We start from the raw sequence: 11,014 nt of genomic DNA, 5'->3' as shown, positions 1-11,014 counted from the left end.
GCACAGGTGGTGCATCAGCCAGTCATCTCGGTCATCTCGGTCAGTCGACCAGTGGCACCTGGGTCTGCCCCGTGACCTCCTGCCAGCGGGCTTTCGACACTTCACGTGGCCTCAAGGTGCACTTGGCCTGGCACAAGCATCGTGGTGACGTCACCGCCACTTAGTGGCGAATGGCGGTTGTTGTTGTTGTTGTTGTAGGTGTGAGTGTGTGTGTAGGTGATGTGCGTGTATGTAGGTGTGAGTGTGTATGTCGGTGTGAATGTGTATGTAGGTGTGAGTGTGTATGTAGGTGTGAGCGTGTATGTAGGTGTGAGTGTGTATGTAGGTGTGAGCGTGTATGTAGGTGTGAGTGTGTATGTAGGTGTGAGTGTGTATGAGGTGTGAGTGTGTATGTAGGTGTGAGTGTGTATGTAGGTGTGAGTGTGTATGTAGGTGTGAGTGTGTATGTAGGTGTGTGAGTGTGTATGTAGGTGTGAGCGTGTATGTAGGTGTGAGTGTGTATGTAGGTGTGAGTGTGTATGTAGGTGTGAATGTGTATGTAGGTGTGAGTGTGTATGTAGGTGTGTGAGTGTGTATGTAGGTGTGAGCGTGTATGTCGGTGTGAGTGTGAATGTAGGTGTGAGTGTGTATGTAGGTGTGAGTGTGTATGTAGGGGTGAGTGTGTATGTAGGTGTGTGAGTGTGTATGTAGGTGTGAGTGTGTATGTAGGTGTGAGTGTGTATGTAGGTGTGAGTGTGTATGTTGGTGTGAGTGTGTATGTAGGTGTGAGTGTGTGTGTAGGTGTGAGTGTGTGTGTAAGTGTGAGTGTGTATGTAGGTGTGAGTGTTTATGTAGGTGTGAGTGTGTATGCAGGTGTGAGTGTGTATGTAGGTGTGAGTGTGTATGTAGGTGTGAGTGTGTATGTAGGTGTGAGTGTGTATGTAGGTGTTTGGGGTGTAGGGAGCTCTGGGTAGAGGTTGTACCTTTGTTTTCTGGTAGCTGCACTCAATTTTTGAGTGGACGGAAACACTGGTCCTCATCCATCTCCTAAATCTCTGACGTCTGGCTCCTAGTGCCACACCCCGGTAAACCGCTTCAGCTGGCGGGCTAAACGATGTGAGGGGGTGATGTCAACACTGCATCACTGGGCGAATGAACTCCCACGACGGAGTCACCGGCCAGGGCGGAAGGGTCTCGTTAGGACCCAACGGCCAAGTGTTCGGGACTAAGGCACGCCACTTTGTTACTGTGGACTGCGGCTGTGGCCTACCAGCTATGGTTTGAAATAGCAGGGAAGGTGGATCTCTTCAGCCTTGGAAGGCCGTCTACCTAGGAGAAGGAAACTCTGATGTAAAACCTACGGCCCGAGGACCTCGCCGTCACCGTCCCAGCTTGCTAGGCCATGGCAGACGAACCCCGCGTTTAAAGGGTGGGGTCAGTTCTGCGCACACTGCACTCCACTTGAAAGCTCCTTTGCGCAGGCAAGAAGGAAATCTTCACGTCTACCCCCCCCCCCCCCCGGTCTCACTAAGTCCTGTAGCGATGGGAAAGGGGCGAACCTGGCAGGTGTAAGATAACACTGGCAGCCGCAGTCTCAATTCTGCATGCAGGCGGCTCAGGCGCAAGTGGTCGTCTGATGATGACCTGGAAACGACATCATCACCCGGCAGCACCCTGAGCGACCAAGCAGCCTTTTCTAGGGACAGCACTGCTTGCTCCACACGGAGAGGGGCCTAGAAAAGGTGGCCTAAACAAAGCTCGTCTCCTCCTCCCTCAGTTGGCTTACCGCGGTCAACGGGCATCTTCATATGCGGTCGAATTACATCAAAGAATCGACTACGCATCCCACTCGCCTTAAAAGGTGGGAAACGACTCAAACTCGCATGCTGGAACATCAGAACCATGCTAGACTCAGCTGACAGCACTCGACCTGAGCGACGATCTGCTTTAATTGCACACGAACTCGCTCTGCTGGATGTTGACATCGCCGCCCTCAGCGAAATCCGCTTTTCAGAGGAAGGCAGTCTGAGGGAGCATGGCGCAGGTTACACTCTCTACTGGTCAGGTAAACCAGCGACAGAGAGACGCCGTTCAGGTGTCGGCTTCATGATCAGGGACTCTATCGCTACCAAGCTTGCAAGCCTGCCAACTGGTCACTCTGACCGGATCATCTCAATGCGTCTATCACTTCGTGACCAACAACACGCAACGCTGCTCAGTGTGTATGCTCCAACTCTCCAGGCAGATCCCGCTGATAAAGACAAGTTTTACTCCGACCTACGCAGCCTTCTGCAGGATATCCCAGCTGACGACAAGATTGTCATCCTTGGCGACTTCAACGCCAGAGTGGGCAGAGACTCGGAAACCTGGAAAGGCGTACTTGAAAGGCACGGCGTGGGCAGCTGCAACGACAATGGACGCTTGTTACTTGAACTCTGTGCGGAACAGCAGCTTTCCATTACCAACACCATCTTCCAGCAGAAAGACAGTCTGAAAACAACCTGGATGCACCCTCGGTCAAAACATTGGCATCTCATAGACTACATCCTTGTGCGCCAGCGTGACCTAAAATATGTCTTTCACACAGGGGAATGCCCAGCGCCGAGTGTCACACAGACCACCGTCTTGTCCGCTGCAAACTCAGCTTTCACTTTAAACCCAGACCAAGAAACGGTGGCGCCCCGAGGAAGAAGCTCAAAGTCTGCAGCCTTCAGTCTGCCGCGGTCAAAGCAGCTTTCCAGAAAAGCCATTCGATCTAGGCTAGAGGAACCGAGCTGCCTAGGAGACTCGTCTCCGATTCCTGAAGTGCTGTGGGACCGCATCAAAACTGTTGTTCTGCAAACATCTGAAGATACCCTCGGATTCTCCACGAAGAAAAACAGAGATTGGTTCGATGAGAACAACTTAGAAGTCCAGGAGCTGCTGTCAAAGAAGAGATCAGCACACCAGGCCCACCTGGCCCGACCATCCTGCCCGCACAAAAAAGCAGCCTTCCGACTGGAATGCAGCACCATCCAGCGCAAGCTTCGAGAGATTCAGAACGAGTGGTGGACCAACCTCGCAGTAAAAACTCAGGTTTGCGCTGATACTGGCGACTACACGGGATTCTACGAAGCCCTAAAAGCGGTATATGGCCCCTCGTACCAAATCCTGAGCCCCCTGCGGAGTGCAGACGGGAAAAAACTGCTCACTGAAAAGGATTCAATCCTGAACCGCTGGTCTGGGCACGTCTACACGCTCTTCAATGCTAGCCGCTCAGTCCAAGAACCAGCGATTGACCGCATCCCACAACAACCAGTGAAAACCGAACTGGATGTGGCACCAACATTACAAGAGACTGAGGAAGCCATTAAACAGCTGAAGAGTGGTAAAGCTGCAGGAGTCGATGGCATCCCTCCTGAAGTATGGAAGAACAGAGGCCCAGCACTGCACACCAAACTCCATGAATTCTTCGTCTGCTGCTGGGAGCAGGGTAAACTCCCTCAAGATCTCAAAGATGCAGTCATCATCACCCTGTACAAGAACAAAGGGGAGAAATCAGACTGTTCCAATTATCGTGGCATAACACTTCTGTCCGTCACCGGCAAAATCCTCACAAGAGTACTGCTGAATAGACTGGTACCCGCAATAGCTGAAGATCACCTCCCAGAGACCCAGTGTGGCTTTAGAGCCAACTGGGGAACCACAGACATGGTGTTTGTCCTGAGGCAGATTCAGGAAAAGTGCCAGGAGCAAAACAAAGCACTGTACGTCACCTTTGTGGACCTGACAAAAGCGGTTGACACCGTGAGCAGGCAGGGACTTTGGAAAATCCTGGACAAGCTAGGCTGCCCACCGAAGTTCCTCACCATGATCGTCCAGCTTCATGAAGACCAGCTTGGACAAGTCAGACATAGCAACAATCTCTCGCAGCCCTTCCCTATTGCAAACGGCGTGAAACCAGGGGCTGTGTTCTTGCTCCCACGCTGTTCACCATTTTGTTCAGCATGATGCTCCAGCAGGTCACAGAGGACCTCGACGACGCTGATGGCGTATACATCCGTTTTCGTCTCGACGGGAGCGTGTTCAACCTGAGGCGTTTGCAGGCCCACACAAAGACCATGGAGCAACTGATCAGGGAGCTGCTTTTTGCTGACGATGCCGCCCTCCTTGCTCATACAGAGGCAGCTATGCAGCGAATTACGTCCTGTTTCGCGAAAACAGCTCAGATCTTCGGCCTTGAAGTCAGCCTGAGGAAGACTGAAGTTCTTCATCAGTCCGCACCCCATGAGGAGCACCATCCACCAAGCATCTTCATTGAACAAACAGAACTGAAAGCTGTCCACCAGTTCAGCTACTTGGGGTGCGTCATCTCGTCTGACGCCAAGATCGACAACGAAGTCGACAACAGGCTGGCCAAGGCAAACAGTGCATTTGGCAGACTATACAAACGTGTCTGGAACAACAGAAACCTTAAAAGAGCCACAAAGGTCAACGTCTACAAAGCTATTGTGCTGACCACTCTCCTGTATGGCGCTGAGTCCTGGGTCACGTACCGTCGTCACCTGAGTCTTCTCGAGCGTTTCCATCAGCGCTGCCTCCGCACAATCTTCAATATCCACTGGAGTGACTTCGTCGCCAACACTGAAGTCCTCAAGTCAGCGAAGGTCATCAGCATCGAGGCCATGGTCCTCAAGACACAGCTTCGTTGGGCAGGGCACATCGCCAGGATGGAGAACCACCGCTTAACTAAGATTGTGCTGTATGGGGAACTGTCCTCTGGCCATCGCGACATAGGGGCACCACGAAAGCGATACAAAGACTCCCTGAAGAAGTCCCTCACTGCTTGCTGCATCGATCACCGTCAGTGGGCAACACAAGCAGCTGATCGCAACTCCTGGCGGCACACAGTCCACCAGGCCACCTCCTTCTTCGAAGATACCCGCAGGGCCCGTATGGAGGACAAAAGGAGAAGGAGGAAGAACCATGATCCCTCAGCACCCATCCCAGATGAGGCCTATACTTGCAGCTGTTGTGGCAGGACCTGCTTGTCCCGCATAGGCCTCTTCAGCCACCAGCGTGCCTGCAGAAGACGTGGATGTCCTTCCTAGATCTTCGTTCGCGAAGCCAAGCCATGATGATGTATGTAGGTGTGAGTGTGTGTGTAGGTGTGAGTGTGTGTGTAGGTGTGATTGTGTATGTAGGTGTGAGTGTGTATGTAGGTGTGAGGGTGTATGTAGGTGTGAGTGTGTATGTAGGTGTGAGTGTGTGTGTAGGTGTAAGCGTGTGTGTAGGTGTGAGTGTGTATGTAGGTGTGAGTGTGTATGTCGGTGTGAGTGTGTAGGTAGGTGTGAGTGTGTGTGTAGGTGTGAGTGTGTATGTCGGTGTGAGTGTGTATGTAGGTGTGAGTGTGTGTGTAGGTGTGAGTGTGTGTGTACGTGTAAGTGTGTATGTAGGTGTGAGTGTGTATGTAGGTGTGAGTGTGTGTGTAGGTGTGAGTGTGTATGTAGGTGTGAGTGTGTATGTCGGTGTGTCCAGCAAGAGCAGCACCTCGGTGGTGCTTTACGGTGACGCTGTGGTGGACGCGAGCAATGCCACGGGGGGAACTGCACATTCCATTTCGGCTTTACCCCTCACGGCGCCTCCAGCCACCACAGCGGCCAATGGGGGCTCTGGACGGGTGCGATGGGCTGGTAACCCCTCAACCTTAATGTGAAGTACCCAAACAAAACAGGCACGTGTTGAAAATCTAACTAAGCCTGTGCCGGAGGCCATGGGGAGACAGGAGTATATGGCGTCTCCTTTCCAAGACTGATCAACCAGGAGACCGATCCTGCCCCCTCGGGGCTCCTCCAGGAGCAGCAAAAAGTCGTTGCGAGTGGCCACGTGGAATGTTCGAACGCTCAACTGGGAGGAGATGCTGCCACTCAGGAACTGGACGGGTACTGGCTGGATCACTGCGGTATTCAGGAGGTCCGGTGGACGGGCTCTGGCTCCAGTCACAATGAAGGCTGGAAAGCCCTCTACTCAGTGCAGGAGACTGCCAAACAACAGGGAGTGTCTCTCTTCTGAACAAAAAAGTGAAGGGGGCGTGGGAGCATGGCGGTGAGGTGTGGGAAGCTGTAAGCCCAAGGACACTGTGGGGTCGCTTTCCCATCAACTGGAGGCGAGGAGTGGTGGTCGTGGTTACTTACGTCCCCACTGAAGATGAACATCAGTGGAGGGATGCAGGCAAGGCCGATGAGTCAGATGCCTTCTCTGATCTCCTGTCACAGGTGCTGGCTATTGTGGCCACTCAGGACAGAGTCATCTTGTTGGGTGACTTTAATCTGCGATTTGGTCATGATGCATGCACCTGGTCTGGAGTGATTGGACCAGATCAGCTCAATAACAACGGTAGGAGGCTGCTAGAATAATGTGCAGCCCATTGGCTTGTAATTACTAACACGCTGTTCCGGCATTGTCTCATCCACACAACATCATGGATGCACGCAGGGTCCAAGCAAGAACATGTGCTGGACTATTTAGTGACGGAACAGCGGATGAGGGCTTATTTTCGTGACACCAGGACCTACCTACTGACCATCGGCTTGTCGTCTGTAAGATGCGCCTGCCATTTTTCCACTCCGGTGGTCGGTGAACATCTAGGATCTCAATTAAACGCACAGTGGCCTGGTCTCAGTTAGCTGATGAAATGGGCGAGGTTTAGAACTGTGGCTCATGCAGCTGCAATGGCTTCTTAGGGTACACGGTCCAAAACTCCCCAGAGACCCTGGCTGATGGAGGAGGTGTTCAGGCTGGCTGAGAAAAAGTGACAGGCCCAGTCTCATCGACTACAGCATCCCACGTCAGAGAATGAGGAGGCTTACCGCAGCCTTCGCTCGGAGGTTCGGAGAGCCATGCAGCATTGCAAGGATGGGTGGTGGCCGCAGGTTGCTGAGGAGATGGAGTCTGCTCGTGATCATAAATAACTCTACCTCCATAAAAAAGTAAGTTTCAGCGCCACACCTATCACCATCATTAGTGGAAAGAAAGGTGATCCGATCTCCGATCCCCCAGGAACAGGTGTGCAATTTGATGAGCATTTATGTGAGGTATTGGGGAGGAGAAATCCATCAGCCTTAAAAACATCATGGGGCAAAGTGGGGATGACCCTGCTGAGGCTGCCGTGCTTAAAATATTGGAATAAGTAGTCAACCTCTGTAAGTGACTGGCTGAAGTGCCATCTGGTGAGGAATCACGGAAGGCCATCCAGATTCTAAGACCAGGTAATGCGCCCGGACATAGATGGACTTCCAAGCGAAATGCTGAGAGAGGGTGGCGTTTGTATGCAGACTGTTCTATATAACATCATAATTAAAGTCTGGACCACTGGATGGGTTCCGCAGGATTGGAAGGATGCCATTGTGGTCCCCTGTTTTAAAAAATGGGACCGCAGAGATGATAAAATACCTGGTCAAGGCCGATGATACTATCAATAGGCCTGGGCTCTGGGTTGTTCTTCGTGCTTTCAGAGTCCCTAACTCTCTGCTCACAATTATTACGGACCTTCATGATGGTGGGCAGGCCTGGGTAAAACTACGTGGTCGGAAGTAAGAGACATTTCCTGTTCACTTTGGGGTGCGACAGGGATATAATCTGGCCCCCACATTTTTAAACATATTTTTCGACCACGTAGTTCGTGAAGACTTCAATGGCTGTACCCGATTAATCTCCATCTGGTACAGATACAGTAGGAGGCTAATCGATGCCCGGGTGCGGGAAAGAAATAACTCTATATTGTCTGCTTGGTTATTTCGGTAAAGTCACGTAGAAGGGAAATAGGTCTGTCGGAAAGACAGCGTCTGAATGGGACGCTGTCTTTCCGACAGACCTGTTCTTCACCTGAGGACGGCTGCTTGCGTTGTAGCCGAAACGTCGTCAGAATTATTGTATTATGTTTTATTTTTATTATTTATTATTTCCATTCTACGTGACTTTACCGAAAGAACCAAGAAGATGAAATTTAACTCCATATTGGTCAAACATGTTATATATGCGGATTATCTGGTAAATGCTGCTCACTGAGAAGAAGAGTGGGAGGGGCCACTAATAGATGGGGCATTACCATCAAAATTTAGTACCTGCCTGCGTATTTTGTGCCATCAAACACTCCATCCCCACAACTCCCAATTAGTAGTGGGGCAGTTATGGAGACAGTAGAAAGTTTCCCATACCTGGGCAGTGTGCTCATGACCGGCTCCGGTTTGAAAGCAGAGGTCTCATTCCGAATCAGTCGAGCGGTATTATCTTTTCATTGGCTGCGTAACGCTGTGTGGAACCTACATCGTCTGTGGCTCCAAACGAGGCATCGGGTCTTCTGGGCCACAGTCATGCCCTCCAACAACAACGAAGGGCAGAGGAACGACGCTCACAACAACGAGCGGAGAGTCGGGTGGCTAAAACACAGTTAGCACAGTAGGGGATACATGTGGTGCAGCAACCAGTCCTCTCCGTCAATCAACTCATGGCACCTGGGTCTGTCCCGTGACCTCCTGCCAGCGGGTGTTCAACACTTCAGGTAGCCTTAACGTGCACCTAGCCTGGCACAAGCGCCGTGGTCACGTAACCGAACTTAGCGGTAGTATAGCAGCTGGCACGCTGCGCTACAAACCTGGCGATCCAAGATCGATTCCGGCTCACGGCTACTACCAGTGACGATTATCTGAAGCTGTCATGGGCCTCCCCTAGGTCGACTCAGCCTCCTATGAGTTCCTGGTGCGGTATTTAAACATCGACGCTAGGGAGACGAAGTGGGCCGGGCGTGGTGTTGGCCGGCCTTCACAGGTGCTCGCTAGCAGCACTTGCCCCAACAGTTTCTTAAGGCTAAACTGGGGGCATTTGTCTTTGTTTGTGTACGTACGTGTGTCTAGGTGTGTGTGTATGTAAGTGTGTGTGTGTATAGGTGTGTGTGTGTGTGTAGCCGTATGTGTTTTATTGAATAAGGCCATTTATCGAGGCAAACAGCATAAAAACACCCACACGCTGGAATAACGCAGTGGCCTAGATTTTAAAAAGGTCACATTCGCTGTGAGGAATTGAGTGTGTTTTGTGTGTGTTCTCTGTGTGTGTCTGTGTGATCTATGTGTGGGTGGGTATGTTCTCCGTTATGTGTCTTCTGTGTATGTATATTCTTTGGGTCTTTCACGTAGATAGCTTCAAAGGAAATAACAAAAGCCATCTACGTGACTTCACTGAAAGACTCAAATACTATGAATTCCTGCAGTCACGAAAGCTTTCAGTCGTCAAGATGCCTGTGTATGTGTCTGTGTTCTCTTTGCGTGTTTTGTGTGGGGCGCCACAGTGATGAGATGTTAATTAGCTCGCCTGATACACAGGAGATCGGGGGTTCGATCCTGACTCCTAAATATTTAGAGTTTGCGTCTCTCTCTCTCTCTCCCCATAGTCGCGTGGATTTTTTTCCTGGTCCTCCGGTTTTCCCCTCCACATTTAGAATCAACATCGCCACGCGTTTTTGAGATATTTTTTTTCCCCACGTAATAAGCCGCTTCGTGGAGCTATCATTTGTGATTGCCAGGTCGCTTCTGAAAAAAAAATCAACCTATTTAGCTCAGCGGGGCCTTACCTGGTATAATAAAAAAAAGTTGAGTGGGTGTTCAATGCTTGGCGAGAGAGCAAAGCTTCAGCCTTTGAATTAGATGCTCGTGATTAGGCTCCTGCTGCGGATGATATAAACTTCAAAGGGAATAAGCAATCTGGATGTTGGGAATAGGAGGAGGGAGGGAGGTAGTGATGGGTGGGGACGCGTGGTGTGCAGAGTGATGGAGGAGGAGGTCAGGTGACGCTGGATCAGCATTGCAGTCGGCGAGCACGAGGAAGAGAAGACCTAAGGTCACACGGTGGTGGTGGTGGGGGGTGGTGGTGGTGTGGTGGTGGTGGTGGTGGTGATGGTGGTGGTGATGGTGGTGGTGGTAATGGTGGTGGTGTTTGGTGGTGGTGGTGGTGGTGGTGATGGTGGTGGTGGTGGTGATGGTGATGGTGGTGATGGTGGTGGTGGTGGTGTGATGGTGGTGGTGATGGTGGTGGTGGTGAGGGTGGTGGTGTTTGGTGGTGGTGGTGGTGATGGTGGTGGTGGTGGTGATGGTGGTGGGGGTGGTGGGTGATGGTGGTGGTGGTGGTGGGGGTGGTGGTAATTGCGGTTGCGGTCGTGTCGGTTGTTGTCATGTTGTGATGATGTGGGTGGGAGGTGGTGATGATAATGATTGTGGTTGTGATGGTGGTTGTAATGTTGTGATGTTGTGGTGGTGATTGTGGTTGTGATGGTGGTTGTGATGGACGGTGGTGATTGTGGTTGTGACGGTGGTTGTGATGTTGTGATGTTGTGATGTTGTGGTGTAGGATGAGGTGGTTGTGGTGGTTGTGGTTGTGATGGTTGTGTAATGTTGTGATGTTGTGGTGTAGGATGAGGTGGTTGTGGTGGTGTGATGGTTGTTGTAATGTTGTGATGTTGTGGTGTAGGATGAGGTGGTGGTGGTGGTGGTTGTGATGGTTGTTGTAATGTTGTGATGTTGTGGTGGTGGTGATTGTGGTTGTGATGGTTGTTGTAATGTTGTGATGTTGTGGTGGTGGTTGTGATGGTTGTTGTAATGTTGTGATGTTGTGGTGGTGGTGGTGATGGTTGTTGTAATGTTGTGATGTTGTGGTGGTGGTTGTGATGGTTTTTGTAATGTTGTGGTGGTGGTGGTTGTGACGGTGATGGAAGAGCGGCACGTGGGAGGGCGCGCGCCCTCTGTGGACGTCACCGCAGCGGCGAGGGCGCGTTAGTCAGAATCAGCGGCGAGCGTCACGGGAGAGAGGAGCGGGGGGGAAGAGTGGGTGGGGAAGGGGGTGAAGGGGGGGGTGATGAAGGGGGGGGGTTGAAGGGGGGTGAAGGGGGGGGGTGAAGGGGGGGGTGGGGGGGGGGGGTGAAGGGGGGGGTGAAGAGGGGGGGTGAAGGGGGGGTGAAGGGGGGGGGGGGAAGGGGGAGGGGGAAGGGGGGGTGAAGGGGGGGGGGGGG

The sequence above is a fragment of the Lethenteron reissneri genome, chromosome 53 (genome assembly GCF_015708825.2).
Source record: "Lethenteron reissneri isolate LAM-NWPU_2019-01 chromosome 53, ASM1570882v1, whole genome shotgun sequence".
Lineage (NCBI taxonomy): Eukaryota > Metazoa > Chordata > Hyperoartia > Petromyzontiformes > Petromyzontidae > Lethenteron > Lethenteron reissneri.
The sequence above is the reverse complement of the archived record's forward strand: the minus strand, read 5'-3'. Positions refer to the sequence as shown.